The sequence below is a fragment of the Terrapene carolina genome, unplaced genomic scaffold (genome assembly GCF_002925995.2).
Source record: "Terrapene carolina triunguis isolate 2854851 unplaced genomic scaffold, T_m_triunguis-2.0 Scaffold85, whole genome shotgun sequence".
Taxonomy (NCBI): Eukaryota; Metazoa; Chordata; order Testudines; family Emydidae; genus Terrapene; species Terrapene triunguis.
In genome coordinates this window covers 35,674,471-35,697,272 of record NW_020664436.1, presented here as the reverse complement: position 1 = coordinate 35,697,272, position 22,802 = coordinate 35,674,471, and the positions used below count along the sequence as shown (strand labels likewise).

Below are 22,802 nucleotides of genomic sequence, written 5' to 3'. Positions count from 1 at the left end.
GAACGTCAGCCATCCTGTTCTATGGAATGATTTGCCATTCCTGGAAGTCCCATCTTTCCAAAGTAGCATTTTTAGGAATGACACAAAAACAAGATAGGCTGCTCCAGGTTGCCTCCTGGCCTAAGCAGCCTCCAAAACCAAGTTTTTCTAACTCTTTTGGTAGATGATGAACTTTCAGACATGAACTAGAGCAGCTGCTGTCTTCCTGAATCTACAGACTGCTGCAGTGCCTTTGCTACTGTTTACACCTTTCCAAGCAACAGCTACAGAATGAAATTAACAAGACTGCCATTCAGAAGCCTTGAGTAGCAGTGAAATTGACTGGAATATTGACCTTTCATTCTTCTGCTGCTTGGGAAAGCACTGAGAAGCATCAGAGGCAAGCTCTGTAGCGATTCATGGGAAAGGAGAGCAGTAGAGACCCTACCCTGCGAGAAGCCAAGTATAAAGTAATGGAGACAATCACTTACTCACTCCTTTTGCAGCTTTCTGGAGGCTGAGAGAAGCAGAGCAGTAGGCTCCCACCACTAATAATATTAATTGGGTTCTTCCTTGAGTGATGTTTCTGTGGATGCTCCCCTGCAGATGTGGCAGCACCCCCTGTGCCTAGGTTCTGAGATCTTCATCAGTAGTGCCTTTCGGACCACACATGTGCATCTCCCCCATCTCACGCCAGGAGCGGGACATATATATAGTACTGTGCGGTCCAACCGCCCACCAGTTCCTTCTTAACCGCCTTTGGTCTGGGAGGGAATCCACAGCAGAGCCCACTTCTCCTTTTGCCCTGTTAGATAGTGCCTTACTTGTTACCTTTTAGTGTAGTTTAGTAGTTATTGTCTCCCTTTTCGTTCTCTCCTTATGAAAAAAACCACTTTTATGCCTTCTGTTTCCCATTCTGTTGAGAAGAAACTGGCTCCCTCATCACCTTCTGAGACATTGCCCGCCAGAACGTCATCCCCAGTGAGGTTGGTTGCCTCGACATCCTTGGAGAGGGGACTTAGCTCCAGGGCCTGTCTGAATACCTCTGGTACCACAGCTAAGCAAAGGTCTAAAGACCCTAACTGGGCAGACCTACAAACTGAGACACAAGACCTTGAAGAATAGTGCCAACCATCCCAACCAGGCCAACTTCGGGTATTATGGCACTGACAGCACTATCAGCGCCAACGTTCATTTCAGCACTGAGCAAGTCCTCGGCACCAAGCAAGTCTTCCACTCCATCTGCTGACTGCTCAGGAGAATGCATCTCTCCCTCAGCACCAATACACGCGCTGGCGCCGATGACGCCCCTCCCTCCACCCCAAGAGTACAGATACCCCAAGGACTAACTTGTCACTGATGTGCCTGAGTCACCACTACTCAGACATGACCTCTCTCTACTTCCATCCATCTCTCCAGACTCACACCATTCTTCCCTTTCCCCTCCAAGGACGGCAACACCCTTCCCCAGTGACATGGAGGAGGAGGAGTACTCCATCCCACACTCTTACTTGAGATAGGCTCAAAAGACTTCCTCTACTCGTCCTCACTACTCACAATCCACAACCGGACTTGGGCCCTGGTACGGACCGCCATGGATGCAATGTGCCACTCCTTCAACATTGGCCCTACTGGGATCTTGGGGCCATGTACAGAACACAGTTTGGGAAACCTCCCATGGAGCAAAGCCGGAGGCCTACACCTTGGCCTTCTCCATCGGTCTGTCGACCACCAGAGGCTGAGCATCTCCCTCTAGCAGATGAGAAGGAAGAACAGGAGGATGAAATTCTACCACCACTCCACTTCTCTTCTTCTTGCCTGATGAGGCTATCATTAGAGCCCTGCAAATCTGCGGATATCCGCAGACCATTTTTGCAGATAGTGGATCAGATGCAGATACAACCATGCAGGGCTCTACTCGCCGGTGGCGCCTGGCCCATGGCATCCAGCTCAGGCAGCCCGGGGGGCACAGCACACTCAGGGCCGGCAGCAGCAGCCAGTAGCTGGGGCTGGGCAGCAAGTTGGAGTTGGGGCTGTCCAGCACCCGCTCGCCACGCTGCTTCCTGACCAGCAGCTCGGTCCCCTTGGGCAGCACCAGCATCCCCACCATGGCCCGGCCCGGCAGCACTGGCCATGTTCCTGGGCCCAGCCTGCCCACTCCTGGGCAGCAGGGCCCCCAGCCACGGGGATTGGAGCAGGCGGGCCCCAGCGCCCCACCCCTCCACCCCACTGTGATGCAACATGCACTGCTGCTGCCGTGTGCCGTCACTCGCAAGTCCCCCCGGAGCAGCATCCGATGCAATGCCCCTTCCCCCCAAGTCCAACTCTGCGCCACCCTCTTCTCGAGATCCCGCCTTCATATTGCCCCTTAGCCCCAGTCCGCACTCTCGCACTGCCTCTTCCCTGTAAGAACCCGCCCCCCCCACTCGCTCCCTTTGCCGTCCTCCTCTCCCCCCATTGCTAGCCCTTGTGAGACGGCTTGCTGCTGTGGATGCAGATATGGGTAAAAGATGGCTAGCGGATTGCGGGTTGGATCGTACGTTGATCCTGGCGAATTTGATGCGGATCCACATTTTTGTATCCGCACAGGGCTCTAACTATCATGCCTCCACCCCCTACTGCAGCTGACGACTTCAGACATTTTCCCACGATTGTAGACTCCTCCAGATTCCTTTGGAGGAGGTGAAATATCAACAACATAAGCAGCTCGACATCTTGCACACATTCTCCTCCTCCAAAATAGCCTCCCTGCCAATGAGGCCTTCTCGATCCGGCCAGAGTGCTCTGGCAGACCCCACCGTCCATCCCCTGACCTGCAAGAAGGTGGACAAAAAATATTATGTTCCCGCAAAGGACTTGCAATTTTTTTTTCTCACCCCACCCCAAATTCCTTAGGCTTCAATGCCGTGCAAGAAAAAAGACACCAATACCAACCTCAACCCACACATCATGACAGACTGGAAGTGATTGGATCTATTTGGAAACAAGGCTTATTCGTCTGCTATGCTCCAATTCCAAATATCCAGTTATGAGGTAAGTACAATTACCTCAACTATTCTAAAATACAGGAACTCTGCCATTACCTTCCTGATGACAAAAACGGACTCCAGGCACTCATATCCGAAGGACACTTCTTGGCCCCATAGAGCTTTACAAGCCTCTTTGGACTCCATGCCTACCGCTTCCCATTCCATCGCAACTGCCATAGTCATGAGACGGGTGTCATGGCTCCACCTCGCCGGTCTTCCTAAGGAGGTACAAACCACTGTCAAAGACCTATCCTTTGAGGACCCCCAATTGTTCACTGAGCGTACGGATGAATCCCTACACTCCCTTAAGGATTCCCAAGCAACTCACTTCTCTATTGGCACTTACACACCAATGCCAAAGAGATGAAGAGACCAGTGCCCTGGGAAATACCAACTTCTCCCACAATCCTGACCACCACAATACACTCCCTAGCGGCAATACAATATTCAACGCCATCGACAGAAGCCCCCTACCAAATGCTCCAAGGGGTCAAGCACCATGGGTTCCTCAAGGGGATACCTCCCATGCACCATCAACCAAACAACAATTTTGAAGGTGTGGTTGAGGTCCCTAGAAGCTTCCCCCTGTTCCAGTCACATCAGTCATTTCCAACATCCCACCGGTTTGGCAACCGCTTAGCCCCTTTTTTCCATCATGGCAGCTGATTACCTCAGACAAGTTGGTTCTAGAGAACATCAGGGAAAGATACTCCATCCCTTTCCTATCTATCCCGCCCCACCACCCTCCCTCCCCATTCCTATTCAACGACACTTCTCACCAACCCATGCCACGAGAAGAAATAAATCATCTTCTGCAACTGGCAGCCATAGAACTGGTCCCATCCTATCACAGAGGGAAGGGTTTTTACTCCCATTATTTTCTGGTCCAAAAGAAATCTGTCAGCTGGAGACCAATCCTGGACCTTCAAAACCTAAACAGGTTCATCAAACTGCAGTGCTTCAAGATGGTTACTCCAACATTACTGGAGCAGGAGGACTGATTCTCAACCCTCGACCTCCAAGATGTGTATTTTCTTATCACAATATATCCTGCCATGTAGAGGGGTTCGGGCGGAGCTCGTCCCTCCCCGAGGCGGCGGGGAACCACACCGCCTTGCTACGTCAGTCTGGTTATGCCGGGAACTAGTCTGGCTGTGGGATCTCATGCCACAGCAGCGGTAGAAGCAAAACAAACGGTTACTCACACCGGCTGGCGGGCAGTAGCGAGTCCCACACTCTGGTCCTCGGACAGGGCGGAGCAAACCGTTAAACAATAAGCCCCAGTCCTGGGTCAGGGCGGGGCAATACAGAGTCAGTGGCTCAGGCCCTCAGGCAGGGGCTGAGCAAACAATTAAGTTCAGCCGGCCCAGGCCCTGGGTCAGGGCGGGTGGCAAAGAGTCCGTGGCTCAGGTCCTCAGGCAGGGGCTGAGCAGACAGGTAAGCAACAAGCCCAGGCCCTGGGTCAGGGCGGGGCAATACAGAGTCAGTGGCTCAGGCCCTCAGGCAGGGGCTGAGCAAACAGTTAAGCAACAAGCCCAGGTCCTGGCTCTGAAGGGCCTGGGAGAGGGGGAGACTGCCACCCACGCGTTGGGTGGCAGGGGGGACGCAGGCCCACCCACTCCACTGTGTCCCAGCCCGGGGCCCTAGCAGCGGCAGAAGGCCTGCTGCTTTGTCAGTGGGACTCCTGGCTGTAACACACTGACATAGGCTCTGGCAGTGCTGCAGCCAGACTAGGGTCGACTGCCCCCGGGCTACTTCCTGACTCCCCCTCTAGAGGTACCTGCACCCGGACGGTGTCCTCCAAGGGATCAAGCACCATGGGTTCGTCAGGGTAACTGGCGCGCGGTAGGCTTGACAGCTCCTCTGGGTAACTTGCGAGGGGCAGGCTTGACTGCTTCTCCGGGCTCTGGTTGGCCTCAGGCATTGGCTGGTCTGGCCAGTCCTCGGGTCGGCCGCCAATTGGCGGGGTCTCCCAACTGGGAGCTTGGCCACAGGCATCTGGCATCTCCGGCGGCCGCGTCTCTAATGATCTCTGGGGTTGGGCTTTTATACTTCCTGTCCTGCGCCTTGACCTCTGGGGTGCGGACACAGGGTTCACTGGCTCCGCCCACTTTGGTGTCTGGAGAGGCTCGTCCCTCCCCGGGGTGGCGGGGAACCACACCGCCTTGCTACATGCCCACTGATGTTTTTTCTGGTTCATCATGGGGACCGACCATTATTAGTATAAGGTACTAGCCTTCAGACTGTCGACAGCCCCTCGTGTGTTCTCCAAAGTCCTTGCAGTAGTCACTGCCTACCTACGCAAGGACATACCTAGGGTGTCATCATCTTTCCATACTTGGATGACTATCTCCTTAGGGCCCATCTGAAACCAATGCCCTTTGCGCCATCCAAATGGCAATGGACCTTTTCTCAAGCCTTGGCCTTTGTGTAAATTTAGAGAAAACTACACTGACTCCAGTGCAACACCTGGAATTTATGGGGGCAAAATTAGATGCCATACAAGTCTGAGCCTTCCTCCCAGCTCAAAGATTTTCGACTATCATTGATCTTGTATCCATGGTGAGAACCTGTCCCCAAATCTCAGCCAGGACATGTCTCCAGCTACTTGGCCACATGGCAGTGGCCACACTTGTGGTAAAGTATGCATGGTTACACATGTGACGTCTTCAGGCATGGCTACATATAATCTATGTACCTCACAGACACAGCCTACACAATCTCCTGTCCATGCCTATGACAGTCAAGGACTTTCTACTCTGGTGGATATAGCCCCACAACATCTGTGTTGGGGTTCCTTTCCTTCATCCAGCGCCGTCCATGATTCTAACAACCGACGCCTCCTTAATTGATTGAGGAGAGCAACTTCACACTCATACAGCGCAAGGCAGATTGTCCTTAACCGAGTCCACCCTACACATCAACCTCCTGGAGCTACAAGCCGTCCACAATGCCTGACGATACTTTCTCCCACTGATCGCACATCGCACCATCAGAGTCATGACGGACAATATCACCTGCATGTTCTACATCAACAGACAGGATGGAGCAAGGTCCCACTCCGTGCTCAGAGGCACTGAAATTATGGAAATATTGAATACAACATGGCATTACCATCTCAACCACATACCTCCCTGGACACCAGAACACCACTGTGGACTCACTGAGCAGCAGATTCTCCTATGATCACGAGTGGGAACTAGATACGTGAGCCCTTCAGCACATCTTCAACCTCTTTGCCACGCCAGAGAACTCCTGCTGCCCTCAATTAGAGCCCTTATGGCATACCCCCCTGTACACAACTTTTCCCTAAGGACAAAGTTATTCTATGTCCACATCCCAAATTTTTACCCAAGGTACCATCCTCCTTCCATCTCAGTCAACCTATCCACCTTCCCTGCTTCTTTCAAAAGCCGCACAACAACCAATAGGAGGCAACATTGCACACCCTGGACGTCAGACGACCATTCATTTTCTATCTGCACAGAACTAAACCTTTCTGAAAATCTGCACAGAACTAAATCTTTCCTCTCAATGGCCGAAAGATCGAAAGGTGCGGCTATCTCTAAGCAACGCCTTTCCAAGTGGATCTCGCAGTGTACACATCTGTCCTACCAACTACACAATTGATAGCCTTCTCCTGGAACTAGAGCACATTCCACCTGCTCGCTCTCCACCTCGATCGCCTTTCTCAATAATAATTGCTGACATTTGCAAAGTGGCCACGTGGGCATCAGCAGACACTTTTAGTTGTCACTACACCATTACTCAGCCTGCCACAGCAGGACACTACTACTCTACTAGGACACACTGTACGGTCATCTGCAGTAAATACTATTCTGAAGCCCCAGCCTTCCAATTAGGGACACTGCTTCCTAATCACCTACACTGGAGCACCCATAAGGGCATCACTCAAAGAAGAAGAGAAGGTTACTCACCCTGTGCAGTAACTGTGGTTCTTTGAGATGTGTATCCCTCTGGGTGCTCCACTACCCGCCCTCCTCCCCTCTGCTTCAGAGCTGAAACGTAGGTGCTGCGGCAGAGAAGGAACTGGGGGGCGATCGGACCTCACAGCGCAATATATGCATCCTGATCATGGCGTGAGACAGGGGAGGTGCATGTGTGCAATCTGACGGGCACTGCTGCAGGGGGCGCTGCTGCACCGACAGTGGAGCACCCATAGGGAGACACATCTCGAAGAAGGTCAGTTCGTGCACAGGGTGAGTAACCTTCTCTTATGTGTTGGAGTCCAGGAGTCAGGAGAAAACAGATGCTTTGCTTTTCCAGCAGCCAAGGGGGATAGCTGGTTGTAGGATTTGATTTATCAGATACCTACTAAGCAAAGGTTGCTATGGAATATGGATACCCTAGCTAGAGTCCAGAGACAGGACCCTAGTAGAAATCCAAATGCTCTCTGCTTTCCCAGTAGATTGGCGGTGGGTGGGTGTTTAATCCTCTGGCTAAGCGCTGCTAAGTTTTTTAAGCCATATAAATAAGACTGTTCTTGTCATCTTTAAGCCATATAAATAAGACTGTTCTTGTCATCTTCCCCTTTCACCCCACCTGGAATTTCCATCTGTGTGTGCCATTGCCGGTTGTCTAATATCTTCCATGGCCCAATTACAGCCATGATGCCTTGGAAAAAAAGTAATAGGGAGCTTGTGTGTATTTCTGTGACCTGTGAGGCTCAGGCTGCAGTGTTTTTGAAACAAATATTCTTTAGTGTGCTCCCTCTCTTTAATATTTTCTTTTTGTTGTTATTTTTCACTCCTTCCTCACCCTACCCTTGTTTGTTCTGACCTCCTGTGATGTCTTGCTGCAGCCTCTCCATGTGACATAGATTGGCTCTTTCAATCATTCTCTCTCCAGCAAGTCATTGTAAAAAGAGCAGCTGTTGTGTTGCTGATAGCTATGAGGGCGAAAGCCAAAATGTTGCTGGGGGGTCTTGCTGGGAAGGCCATTAAAAGAAAGGTGTTGCTTTCCCAGGGTTCGCTGGAAGAGAAGCTTCCTTTTCCCCATCCCTCCTTTGTTGAAATAAAATCAACAACTAATGAAACATCAAAAGGGCAAACAAACAGCCCACTATTAAACCTCCCAAATGGCTGATTCTGTTCCATTGCCTGTTTAAACTGTTTCTCCACCTTTCTGAAAATTTGCCATCTCATATTGCTTTCTGTCACACATTGTGAATTTCATGGGAATGGACCGGCACAGACAGCCCTGACATTGGCACATCCCTAAATCAGTGGGCATTTCCTTTCTGTACTCTTCGAAAAGCTGGACAGATATTTCTTGTGGTAAGTGGCACACATATCTGCCGGCTTTGTTTCCATCCATACTATTAGAATATAGCAGGGAGATTAACCATTGAGGGCAGAAAAATCAACTTGGATTTTTTTTTAAATCAAAAGTGCATATTTTCCCCAAACCTATATCACTTCTCTCTCAGCTACACTTATGTTACAGAGCCCGTTTTTTGCTCTTCAGTGATTAAAAATAGGCCAATTTAAGATGCTGTTGTATTTTTTTATTTCTGTAATATAGATTATTTTACTTAATCAGAAATAAAGTTTTTATTTTGTAGCTTTTCCAGAATTAGGTTACTGATTTAAAAGAAAAAAAAACATAAAATGTGATGCCCTGCACTGCGTTTAGGTCTTGTACTGTACCTAATTCAACCCTAACCCAGTAGTGGAAGCTGACACAGCATAACATCAAAATGTGCTGCCGTTGTCAGAAGATGTAGTGGATGTTAATTTCACTTTTCTTGCCTCCTGCGCCAGCCGTTTCAGTTTACTAACAAAGCAAAAATGTAAATAAGCTAAACAGTTTTTGTTTAGGGCTTTTTTTTTTTTTTTTCAATTTTTTTTTTATTTCATTGGCCAAAGGCTTTCATCAGCTTTTTCTTCTTTGCGGTGTAAGCAGCAACAGTGTTTAAATATTAAGAAGGGCAAGAGTACTGTGGGAGATTGCTGATAGGCCAGGAAGCTGTTAACTCTTTAGTGTCTGGGCAGATTTCATGAGTTAAGCAACATTATTTTTGAAACCCTCTGCAAAGAGGTTTACTCCTTTAGACACACTTTGACATTTTTGACACTAATTCTTCATGCATTGTGGATGTTGTTTAGAAATATCTCAGGGCTTGTCCACCCTGAAATTTAGTGCATTGCAAGCTGCGGTGTAAATCTATAGTGGCTGTGTGGATCCTGCTACTGCACACTAACTGTTCTATAGTCCACTTTCGCCTACTGTTGTTACACCCAGGCTTGTTGCTTATCAAGTCTCCATGTAGAAAAGTCCTAAGGGAAAACAGTGGCTTTTCACATTGTTGGGTGTTTTCATTTTATCTCTCAGCATTTTTTCCATACGAAGGAAAAACAGCTGTTTATCAATAGACACCAATGCTATACAGCAGGTTAGCATAGAAAGTGAAGAACAATATTACCGTTATTCAGTGTTACAGAAGGATTGCTAAATTAAATAATTGGAATTTAGTTGGGATATTGGGTTTAACACTCCTAGGCTATGACTTCATTGCAAAAAAGGTGATTGTTGTTTTTTATCGAGGAATATAGTGTTGACCTTGCCTAGTTAGTCATGGTAAAAGCTATAGTGCCTTGTCTACACTAGGAGCTTGTCTACACATAGAGTTATTCAGGAGTAGCTATTCCTGAATAACACCAAGTGTGGACACTCTTATTCCAGAATAAGAGTGCCTTGTTCTGGTTTAGCTTAATCCACTTTGAAAGATCTTTAATGGCCACAGGTGGTCAGTATCTGAGTATTACATCCCAGCTGTATAGCCATTCTTCTACTCACAGAGTACACTCGTTCAAGGGAATGGGTATGTCCCACTGTGCAATCAACATCACTTCATGAGTTTTTACTTGGAGATCTTCCACACATGTACTGACCAGGCCCAAGTGTACTTAACTTCTAAGACCTGACAGAATTATAATACAAGGTGATACAGCTGCAGGCATGAAGGAGGGAAGGGCGATAGGGTGTCTTTGAAGTGGTGTGGTTAGAAATCCAGCCAGCCTCCTAATTTGGTATACAAAGTAGTTAGTATGTGGGCAGATTAGAAGGATTCATTAGCGGAGCAAGGAAAAAGTTAGTAAGGGTTGTCTATCATAGGCTAAAATGAGGTTTCAGAGCGAGAATTGGAGCAGAAATGGTAGTCTCTTTCATGTCTGGCAAAAATTAAAGCCTGTGAAATAAAGTATTTCTAGAAGCATGACTGGACAAAGACAAGTTGATTGGAAACGTCTTCTTTTAAACTACACTTTGGAAAAACTCAGACTTCCTTCCCCAATAGCCAAACTCTGGTCCTTACTTAGAGGGGAAAAATAACTTGCTTTACTATCCACTGTTACTAGTGTATTAAAGCATTTGTTGTTTCAGCAAAATTATTTGAGATGATTACCATGTGAGCTGAATTTGTGAACCTTCATTTTTTGCAATAAGTTTACAGGTGCCTAGTAGTACCATTGCAAGACAAGATGGGGATAATTTCCCTTTAAAATGGACATGGTCTTCCTGCCTAGACAAAGATTATTTTAACACATCCATCAGTATTTCCCTCTTGGCTTCTCCGGAGGCAAAACTCCTGCAACAAGTGTTGCAAGGAAGATGCATGCTGTTTATTGGCAAGCAGACCAGAAAAAAAACAGAACACAAAATGCCATTGATATAGCCATGTTTTTAATCACCAGCAGTGCACAAAACATCTATTCAGCAGTTTTACAAACCTACAGTGCTTGCAAGGCTGTGGATTTCCCTTACAAATGAAATATTAGAATGTTCCACATAGCAGTAGTTTTAAATCCCTTTTCCAATGATTCTTAACAGCATTTAAAACTTTTATACTGCAGTCCACTTTCTTTTGAGAAGGGGAGAAGGAATAGGCAATTTGTAGGTACTCTAGCTCTAGGGAATTGGTTTTATTATATGGAGTATTTAACCTCTGTTACTCTGTTGGCCATTGTAGGAAGACAGGATGCTGTGCTAGATGGACCATTGGTCTGACCCAGTACGGCCATTCTTATGTTCCCTGTTAAAAATCAGATCAGTTCAGTAGTGATTATAAATTACCATCTGAAGACTGTTTGGCCTGTGTGAAATGAGTTGGTAATCTCAGTTCAATTCCTTGGGGACAATTGTCCATGTCACAAAAAACTCTATCAGAACTGGCTCCTTGCTTGCAGTCTCATCAGAGAGGTCAAGGAACTATCCTCGTTTCTGAGGTGGTCTCTCCAGAACAGAGGTGAGGCACAGTGGCAAGGAAGAAGCATTAGGGAAACTTACACTGCTACAGCCCACGTTGTGCTTTGTTGAGGACAGAGAGCTTCAGTTGCCAGGACTGTCAGTCTGGTACTTTTCAGCATCACTAAATTAGAAGAAACAACCAGCCAACCAGAAAAAATAATTATTTAAAACAGTCTCTCTTACTGCTTTTTTAAAGTTTTCTCTGTTGCTTAACATACCATATATGTCAGTCCACCTGAATCTTTGGTGACAAGGGTGTGGAAACCAATTCAAGTCTTTGAATAAGTATATAGTACATGCATTTTGGTTCACATACAAAGTTCAAATATACCTACTGAAGCTACCAAAAATATGAAAATCGTTCTTCTCATGTCTTGTGGCTATGCATTGCATGCTGAGGTCGACCATAGGGCAAGTATAGTTTGCTTCTAATTTTAGCATTTACTATTTCTGTTCCTTGATTGTTATGTGATGCTTCCAACCCACTCATGCCTTCACCAAGGAACTTATAGTGCCTGTGCTTACTTTATGGGAAATTGAATTTTTATATTCTTATGTGGCTAAATTTAGATCCTTTTTTTCCATTTCATGTATTGCCACAATAAAAGATAGGTGTGGATTCTGTCATAAATGGAAAGGCTTCCTTCCCCTCCCTTGTGCTTTGCATTATTGAGTAATGATTGATGGGTTTACAGGGAAAGTCAGTCAGTCCACTCCCACTTTATCCATTTGTTGTTGTTGTTGGCAATTGCACATATTACATTGATAAAGCTTTCCATAAATCTAGTACAGGTATATTTTGTTTTCTGGAGTAGAGTGCTTTGTCAGTGCTTACTTTCCATGTAGGCTGGATATCTCTACTTCTTCTTGAAATGGTCCAGTTTGGGGTTGCTCTGTAATTAGCATCAGTATCGACTTCAGGAAGGTATTGTGTGTCCTTACTTGGAGCAAGATATCAGAACAAAGGCCTGGAAGTCCTGATGAGTTAAATTTAGGCCAGATAATAAAGTGAGATTTGTCCAGCAAAGAAATTGTTTCCACTATGCACACGCCCCTCCAATTTTAGTCATGGCTAGTATTTTTGAGAAATGAATTTTAAATAAGAATTATCTTATTCTTCTTTGTAACAAAATGTGTGTGGACTGAGCTGTTGCTTTGCAATATGTGTGTGGAGAGTTGACAGTTCTGTTCCATAGTCAGATATGGAACTCAGATATCAGACACGGTTTTTAAAAACTAAACAGACAATAAACCCACTCTGATGGTGAGTTTTTATGTTCATTTCCTCATCCCCAGATAACTCAAATTATTGTGATGTGTTGATTGATTACAGCAGTTAAGTTTCTTAGTAATCAGTTTCATCACTTATTCTCAATTCACATTTGCACCTTTGATTTCTCTTCCACAACACGGTGATGTGGGTTGTCGTTGACTAATGAAGAACAGAATTGGTTTCGGCATGAGACAAACGGAATGCCGACACCAATCCCAAAATGCATTAATCTTTAATAATCCACATCTGCATGTTTATAAATGATATAACCAGGGGTTGCTAATGTTGATACGTCCCCTTCCAAACAGAAACTGACATAGAAGTTCGTATTTGCAAACTACATTAAAGGCATATGGCTGAATGTTCTGCGTGTGACCTTGCAGAGGGTACTAAATTGATGAAAGTTTTAAGTTGATTAAAAATACATGAAGAATTGCTAGGCTCTAGCACTGGTCTTTTGGGTTTCCTATTGTTGGGCAAGTTTAAATATGGCATGATAGATCCTGTCTCAAGGAAGGTCAGATTCGTAAAATGCTGTTTGGAACCTGCTTTGCCTTCGGAGGCTTTTACTCATAATATCCTAGATTTGCTTTTTTCCCTTCCTGGGGGCTTTCTTTTTTCCTGTTGAACAGAAGTGTATATTAATATGAGGTGCTCATGTTATTCACGATAAATGCTATTGCGGTGAAACTTGTTCCCCATGGGGGTGGGGTGAGATTAATTATTGGTCCTACCTTTTTTCTAACAAAGTATCTATTAATTACAGACAGTGGAAGTTGCAAAGTTAGAGTAGAGCAAAGAACAGCAGCACATAGGTAAACTGCTTCAATGCTGCAGATTAGCACTGTTCCAATTTCCACCTGCTTGCCAGCACTTGAAAAAGGAGAGATGGCGAGAAAGAATGAGGAAAGAAAGAAGAACCTGTGGAACCGTGGGAATATCTTAAATTTAGCAAATGATGCCACTTCACTTATTGCTGGCCACCAGTGCTGACCCCGAAGTGTAGACAAGAACATGTCCTGGATAGTCTTCATCTATACTTAGGGGTCAGCAACATATGTTGTCAGCTGTTGATTTGGAATTATTCCCAAGTGTAGATGGGTGCTGCAAGAAGAAATGTGGTGGGGAGTCTAAGAACATTTTTTATCCTATCTTTGGTGTCCCACGTGATTTTCACGTTGAAGATGTTGTGAACTTCCAAAGATTATCGGTGAACTACGAATATATGCCTTTTGTTATGTTAAAATTGTGATGTAGGTCAGTTTTTATTGGGAAGCAAGTCCTATGAATTTTATACCTACCTCTTATGGATAGTGCTTTTCAAGCTCTTGAGTACAGTAGGCTCAACCAAGACCAGGTTAGAGAAAAATTCTCCTTATAAATTATAAACTGTCTCTAAAGAATGATCATTAATAGTAAAAACGCCTTCCCTTGGAACTTACGTTAACTTGCTAAACTAAATTCTTAATATTTTATAAAGTTTCATTTTAGAAAATAGAGAATTTGAATGTAATATAAGGAGGCAAGACAACTTCCCTATCTTTTGTGAAAAGCATTCAGTTGCTTACAAATTGGATCAATTGCAAATTAAAAATTTTGTTAATTGAAATATAGAAAGCAATTAAAAACACATTTGTTTTCACTATCTGGAACACATAGTTTACCACATTAAAAAAAGATATAAAGTAATGCATAAACTATTCCTACCGCGCTAGTTCTTACTCTGCTTTGACTCATGCAAATCTCGCTGAACTCACAGGTGAACAGGACAGAGTAAGAACTGCAGTAAGGATTTGACTCAGACATTAAACAGATGTGTACATCATTTTCTCTCTTGTACGCTATTCAGGAAAATATAATTTAGCAAATACAATAATAATAATTTAAAATCACCGTAGAGGTGTGATAAAATGTGTTGGACATGCTATGTTTCTTTGTCCCCTTTCCCCCTCTGCCCCCACCCCCAAATTTGCACAATTGCGTTGGATGTTTTTTGGGGCACAGAGAGAAAAACCTATGAAGGGAGTTTTTGCTGGGGAGGCTCAAATGAGAGCTTTAAAAAAAAGTCAGTGGCTTGGCTTTGAAAAGGCCTATCTAGTATGGAGCAGGGCTTGAGTGGAAAAAAGGGAGCAAGCGCCTCATCTAATCTTTCTCCTGGGGACCTAGGTGGACAAATTGGCAACACTGTTCACAGCCTTTCTTTTCCCCCCTCCTCTTTGTACCATAAGAACTGCTAATCGGATCCATGCTGCTGCAACTGTGGTTAGTTATTAACAGAATAAAAGCAGATTTCTTCAAAAGAACGGATGGGGGGAACCAACTATACAAAATTGCAAGGTTGTTAGAATCTTAAATGCACAGCAGTCGATTTTTCCCCCTATTCTGAATTATAGGATGAATACAGTCTTTCATCTGTCACTGTGCCCATTTCTTCAGAAGGCAGCCAAATATTAAGCTTCTCAAACAAAACAAAAAAAATTAAGATGTTAGAAAGAGGAAAAACATTGGGGAGGAGGAAGAATAAGAAAAGAAGAAATCAGGTTTTGTTTTTATTAATTTGGCCTGGTGAGAGAAATATGAGCTTCTCTGCTCAATTCAGTTCCTGTTCCTCCCTCCCCCAGCCACCATCTCTGAATGCAAAGATTAGAAAAGACTTAACTAGTTGCTCTCCTGAGCTGTATGATTCTGGACTTGCCTCCAGCAGAAATATTTCATGCTGTGGTAGCTCCCCAGTTTAATGGAGATTGTGCATCAAATGAGCAAAGGTGAAAGTGGAAGGAAATAGATCCCCAAAATGAAACTGCTCTGTATCTAAATTACAAATCACAAGTAGGTGTTATGGGGGAGGGGCAGTGATTCCTAGGTTTAGGTTAACTAATATTTTCTGTTATAAAAAAAACCTTGCGACCTTCTTTTGAATTGGTCTGGTACCTCCATGGTTTGCAACAGGACTTTGAAATTTGGCAGTGGGATAATCCTTGGGCAGAAAGATGCCTTTTAGTGGCCTCATGAAAATCCATTCAGATTTGGCTGAGTTGTAAGCTGTTGAAAGTTGCCATTGGCTATCTATATTTCACACTGCTTAGCTTGCTTAGGGGTTGCTGCCAAAAACTCTCAAAATTCCCTGAATCGTGCATTGCAGTGGTGCCTCGCTTCAGCAATCCACACCCAGAGGAGGACCTCCGGATGGGACACAGACAAAATGGATCCTTCTGCCACTGCTTTCCCCCCCAGTGACGTTCGCTCTGGCCTAGGGGAGCATCCACTGCACTAGCATGCCTGCTTAGGAGTCTGCGAGTGCTTAGACTCCCTGTTTCTACTAAGAAGTGCTAATAATTCTTTGCCCCTTTCAAACCTGCATCTCCAATATGGCAGACCCAAGTTTCAGCCACACACTACGGTGATGAGCACCACAGAAAAATCCATGCAGCATTTAATAATTCCATAGGCAGGGCAGCATGTGCATGGTGTGCAGTATATTAGAACTTGGGGCAACACACTGAGTGGTGGAGGATAAAAAGAAATATTGAATAGCTCCCTCATTCACTGAGCACCACCCATTCTGTGCACTGAATGAGACAAGGGGTTCTGTGAAACAAACAGCATATGCTCATGAATTAGAGACTGTATCATAATGCTTATGCACAAGAGAGCGGGGCAGAATTAAGGTTACACAGACAGTCTTAATTCTGATATTTCCTAGCTTTTGAGTGCTTGACTTCTCAACCTAAGGAACATTCTTTTAACACAGAAGTGTTTTTGGTTGATTGGTGTGTGGTTTTGTTTGTTTGTTTTGGTTTGTTTTTTGCAATATAAAGTAGTGTTTATTTTATGGTAGCATTCAGAGGCCCCAATAAGGATCAGGGCCCGATTATTCTGGACGCTGTGAAAACATGAAAAAAAGACACAGTTCTGCCTTGAAACTCTTACAATCTAAGAACTATATATTGGTATGAACAGTAAAAGAATTCTTACTAGTTGTTGTTTTTACATGCTTTGTGAGAGTTAATATACATTAGAGAAACCTGCGTCTTTAAAGGATGATACAGTATTTAAAGGGCTAATGTGGGAGATTCAGGGCCAGATCCACTGATATCCTGTGTCTGCTTTGCATTGCTCCTGTCACTCAAAATAGCTACAAACCTGGTTTAAACAGCTGGGTAAACTGAGTTTACAGCTACTTTGCATTGCTAGAGCAGCACAGATTAGTCAGATGTCAACCTGGCCCTCAGAATGCAAGTTAACCTGCAGTTACAACATCAAGAGGTGTGAGGGCCCCGGCTTTATTCTAGTCAGACAGCGTGAGAGCTGGCAGCAGGAGCAAAGAACTGAGATGTGGAAAGTAGAAAAGTGATAATATTGCAGTGTCTTCACAGCAGCACTGCTGTAGCTATAGCTAATATTTCCATTATAAAAATGCATTTTAAAGGGTAAAAAATGTGATTTTTTTTCACCCAGGAGCATGTGCAGGAATAAAAATTGGAGGCTTTTGGAGAGGCCCCAGGGCTCGCTATCCCCCCCGCAGCCCCAGGGCCACGCGCGCCCCCCCCCCCCCCCCCCCCCCCGCCCCCGGGCCCGCCCCCCCCCCCCCCCCCCTTGCCCCGGGGCAACTTGCTCTCCCCCCCCCCCATGCCCACCACCACAGGGCCGGAGAAGTTCTGTGCCCCTGCCATGTATAGGAGGTCCATGGCCCTGCTTGTCCCCCTTCCCCTGTATACGCCCCTTTTCCACCTCTAAATGTGGGGAGAGTTCTTAGTCAAGATTCAGATTTTCTTAATAGTTATTTTTATTTGGTTTGGTTTTGGTTTTGTTTATAGAAAAGAGAGTTGTTATACATTATCAAAAAATATGCTAGCTATAGATTCCTCCCTTGTTGACCACAATACCATTTCTTTTGTACGCTCATCCTTATGATACTGCTAGAAATCTTTATCATCTGAGTGTGCAAGGCAATGCAAATTCCCTGGCTGCTTGTAAATGTAAAACAAGGGAACCACTTAAGCACAATGGGCTGCAGTTAAAACACTCTGCTGTTTGCCCCAGATAATGAGGAGCAAACGAATTCAACCTGGGCACATTGTGGCAACTTGCCTTCCAAATGTACCAAGTGACTTCCCTTAAGCAATTCAGTCAGTGAAGATTATGAATAACCATTTTTTTACATTATGTACAAGAGAAGAGAACCTGGGACACACATAAACTAAAAATGGATTTTACAGAAAGTGTATTAATGAAAAATAGTTGATAAGTTTTGTTAATACGTCAGGAAGCTTAGTTACATCGGATAGGTAAAGGGAGAAAATAGTCCTTCTTTTTGGGTGAGCGTGGGATCTGGACACAGAGGGAGAGTGAGTATAAACCACAGGTCAAGGCTTCCTTTATGTTGCCCTTAGAATATATCTTCCTCTCTGAGGTCAAGTCCATTTACGCCCCTCTTCCACTACCTCTGAGGGCTAATTTAAAATTACATCACTAAGGTCCCTGTTCAGGAAAGAAGCCCTACTTAGGAAAGCACTTAAGCACATGCTCAACTTTAAACAAGTTAGAACTTAAACATTTTGCTGCATTGGTTCCAAAGGACACAATCCTTTGAGACATTGAATGCCTCCCGCATTCCCATTATATCAGTGGGCATTCAGGGCACTCAGAGAATCTCACAGAATATGTGTGGCAAAGGGTAGTTTTGGGTCCTAGTTCCCCATAATGCTTTCTTCTGTGTTCTGGATCAAAGGCCTTCTCTTTCTTGCTGTACGTTGGCTCTAAGGAATTTACACTGCTTTGTTAACTGCAAATTTAATCGCTCTCATCTTGATACAATCTTCTCTTTAGTACTTTTTCAGTTTAAGTGGTATGTCCCAACTCTGTTCAGTCCAGTTCTCTGAAAGATACAGTTTAACCCTTTCTGCCTCTGTTTCAAACCTTCATACAAAATATTTAAGAGTTTAACCTAACCTATTTTATATGCAGAAAAATCATAGTCTGTCATTATATTATTAACCATTTAAAATGATTTCTCCTCTTTCTCTCTCTCTAAATTTTTCTAATACAAGGTTGATTTTTAAAAATAATACAGTCTGATAGGCAATTATAAAGTAATAGGGCTCCCACTTTTGGTATTTTAGCAACAAAGTTGAAAAGATTGTTATCTAAATTTTACAAGCTTCTATTGTGTATGCACCAGTAGTTGCATAAAGATTTTTATAGGCACTGCATTCCACACTACGTATAATACAGTATGGCTAGTACACAGTGCTACTGATTTGAATGGCACTCCTGCTACCAAGATTTACATGTGACAGTGTGACTGTATGAAATCTACGGAAATGGAATAGCATGTCATTGCCAAGTATTTTAACACACATTACTTTATTTGCTGTGATTTTGCATAATAAAAATGCTATGCAACATACACAGTAGTGTTTATCCTGCATAAATTCTGGCAGATGGAATACCTCATCAGTGTAGCAACAGTGCTACGCAAAAACATGGGAAAAGTTCAGCTCCGTTAAAAGTTCCATTTGTATTGCACTGGGTCAAAATAGTTTGTCAGTGAAAAAATAAAATGTTGTTCTTTTTCTTTCAAATAGCTATGGTAATGTACGAAAGCTACGGTAATGTATGAAAACACTTGTTTGCATTCTTTGCAATTTTCTTTCCAAAATTAAATAGAAAAATCAGTTAATATGGAATTAAAAGTAGCTTCTAACGGGGAATGGGGATGGAAGGTTTGTGCCCATTCTTGCTTCTTTTTGATATATTGTCTGAAGGCCAGAAAGGGTGGCTGGGTTGGTAGGTTATTTGAATAGCAGTTACTTCTTTCTTTTGATTGTTTTTTACCTTAGAAATATCTGGAATCTCTGGTCTTCCCTAGCTGTGCTGAAAATTTTTTTGGCATCTCAGAAATGCATAGTAGGAGTTTTATAAGCTTCACAGCGAAGATTTGGCGGGACTTGAATTCGTAACAAAGGCCCTGCTTCTGCAACACACAGTCCACACAGGTAGACCTCTGTGACGGCAAAGAGCCCCATTAAGTGCAGCATTCGCCCACCCATCAGACATTGCACAGTCAGGCCAATGAAATTTTTCTCCGTAGTGTTTTAGTTAAATGGGTATTAAATAAACAATAAACCCCAGAGTTTTAACCCATTTGAATATAAATCAGTTCTCAATTAATTACACTTTAATTCCTAGGGTATTTAGATTGTAAACTCTTTGCGGCAGGGACCATCTTTTTTGTTCTGTGTTTGTACAGCCCCTAGCACAATGGGGTCCCGCTCCATGACGGGGGCTCCTACGCGCCACCACGAGACAAATAATAATAAAAACAATGATCAAAGAAAGAAAAAGGATAAACCTTTTTAAAGAAACAAGCAACCTTGCAGGTCATCTTTATATATCTGAAAGAAACCAAAAAAGCACCAACTCTTTTCCCCTTGTGGGTCACCACTTAAGGGTTAAATGGCGATCTTAGCATTTTTCTCCTTTTGTTGCTTTTGGTCTAACTTACAATTTTGTAGTTTGTTGAATTTCACCATGTGAATAATCTACAGCAGCACCAGTTGAGCTAATCTTTCTTCAAGGCTCGCAGTGTTGATCTGCTCGTTCTTTACAGAAATAATTTTCTCTTGTGACTTAGCCAAATTTTGTTCTAAAGCTTTTATTAAATAAGGGGGAGATTTTCAAAGTACCCCCTTTGTAAATAAATAAATACTTGTGCAAATGGTTACAGGTACCCATCATTTTATTTGAGAAACTCCTGACTTCACATTTCTAGAGGAGGCAGATGAAATTGATTTCTGTAGTGCCCAATTTACATACGCACAGTTCTAAAGTTTGATTTCGCCATGCTGTGCTTGCATGACTGTATATGCAGGATAAGGTTCTTGCTCGACAATTGACATTATTATCAGTGTTAAAAATTAGAGTGTTAGAAAGATTTTACAAGCTCATCGTAAATGGATGCAAAATAAACTATACAGCATAGATCTTCTATTTGATTTTTAACAGCTCCCAAAGGAATTTCTATCCCTGACCCTAAAGGAATTCCCATCTTGGGGCTGTACAATGCAACCAGCAGTACCCCTGCCTCTTTTAGTAACTTATAAAGTCATAGATGGTTTTGATAAAACATGTTTTAGGTTTACTTGAAATATTCTGTCTGATAGCAGTGCCTCAGGCATACACAGTATAAGTGGTAGTGCCCTGTGTTAACATGGAATTACTGTTTATTTACAGTCTTGAGTCACTGAATCCTTTCTGTCATGCAGAAGTGTTCATTATAATGTAGGCACTTACTGTCTTGCTACAGTCCTTTCCTGAGTGACATAAAAAAATAAGTCAGTATTTTGTTCTCATATGCTTTAGAGTTCCTAAATGGGCTGAGGATCCAAGGCCCCAGGCACTGAATATTTCATAGTAGTGCCATGTTTGGTCTTTTGGAGAAGGAACTCTGCCTCTAGACTTCTATTTGCATACTCTTGCGAAGTGCAGAAATGAGGCAGTTGTCATATCCCATCATAGTACGGCATACTATGAGTTTTAGTGCAAATACTTTCCATTCAAATAGCTAGGCAACTTTTATATTTACTTTAAAAATTATAGTTTGTTTCTTTGTATTGCATATAAATCTAATGTATCTTTTAAAATCAGCTGTTGTAATTGTGGCTAGTTTCTCTGACACAGTGCAGATGGAGGAGAAAGAATACATAGCACTTCACTTGCCTTCTGTGGTTTGCCCATAGGGTGACTAGACAGCAAGTGTGAAAAATCGGGACAAGGGGTGGAGAGTAATAGGAGCCTATATAAGAAAAAGACCCAAAAATCAGGACTGTCTCAATAAAATTGGGACATCTGGTCACCCTATTTGCCCATAACATTTGGATAGTTCATAATTCTACAGAAAGAGCAATTCTTACTGATACTCTTTGGGACAAATCCTTATGGCTACAGAAATAACCCCTGGATTTTCCCCTCAACCAGTAAAAAAGGGTGGTAGCTAAGCAAGAGAAAATGGCGTTCTGCATGCACAAATCTATTTGACGTGTTCTTTATTCTTGCTATTTTTTAAAAAAGGAAATCAGTCTGAAAATAATCTGTTCATTTTGATGAGGAAGAGTTTAAATCTCTCTGCTACTGTTTATACCACACTCATCACTGCAGTGTCTGACCACCTAAAATATATTTTTATTGCCTAATCTGAGCTGGTCCTCCAGCTGCTTTGGCTGTCAGGAGCAGCCACATCTCAAAATCAGCGGTGAATGAAAGTCCCAAGACACACCTGAGACTTGCTCTCCTTTCTCCTTAGGCTGTGGCAATTTGATTGGTTGGTGTGAAACTGTCACCATTTTACAGCAGCACAAGAGTTGGTGCTTGATCCTACACGCTTAGCACTGTGTTGAGGGTTGAGATGCATCCCAGGGAAGTGGCTCACTAGTGTTATTCATCAGTAGAATAAGCATGGGCAGAGGGTGAAGCTTCCCCTGGGAGAGGGGAGATGCCTGTCCCATCTCTTCCACCTGCAGCCCCACCCACACTCCACCCCCGCTCTGCCCCAGACCCCATCCCCTTCCTCACTCCGCCCCCTTTCCGCTTGGCGCCACCACACAGCGCGTCCCTCCTCTCCTTCCCCCGGTCCCCCGCAAGGTCCTCACAGCCCACTGTGTCTCTCCTCTCCTCCACTCCCTCCCCAGCGAGCCCCCAACCCCACCCACTGCTCCCCACGTCTCTCCTCTCCTCCACCCCCTCCCTTGTAGGGGCGTGGGGGTGAGGAGGGATGCTGTGGGGACCTCCGGAGAGGGGGAGTGGACTGGAGGAGAGGAGGGACTCACCAAGCAGCAGCAGGTGATAGGGGCCTTGGGGAAGGGGACGGAGCAGGGCGGGGAAGAGGCAGAGCGCAGGCGGGGCCACCATGGCCCAGGCATCCAGCGGTGGGTTGGTGGCAGCTGCGCCAGGGGAGATTTAGCCTCCCCTGGCCTATTATACCCGCTGCCCATGACAGTAAGTCCCTGCTTTGCTGTGTAATAGTGTTGAAGGAGGAAAGCTCTAGTGCTCTAAGCCTCATTGGTTTGAAAGTCTGGTCTCCTTGGAATAACAGGTGAAAATGTTGACAGTGCTGTCTGTGCTCTTTAACCTTGCAGGATAGATAAACTGTGATCTATGCAGTTTACTGGCTGTGAGGGTGTTGTTGTTTTTTAACATGAACTGAAAATTGGGTCATATCTGCTCTTTGTGTATATGAAAGATACCATGCTATT

The 22,802-nt window shown here is 44.3% G+C and overlaps 1 protein-coding gene across 8 annotated transcripts in view; it reads left to right on the top strand.

Annotated features, from left to right (window-relative positions):
- Nucleotides 1-22,802, top strand: part of ARID1B (AT-rich interaction domain 1B) — a 402,254-nt gene that overhangs the window by 275,378 nt on the left and 104,074 nt on the right. The gene's annotated exons all lie outside the window — the stretch shown is intronic.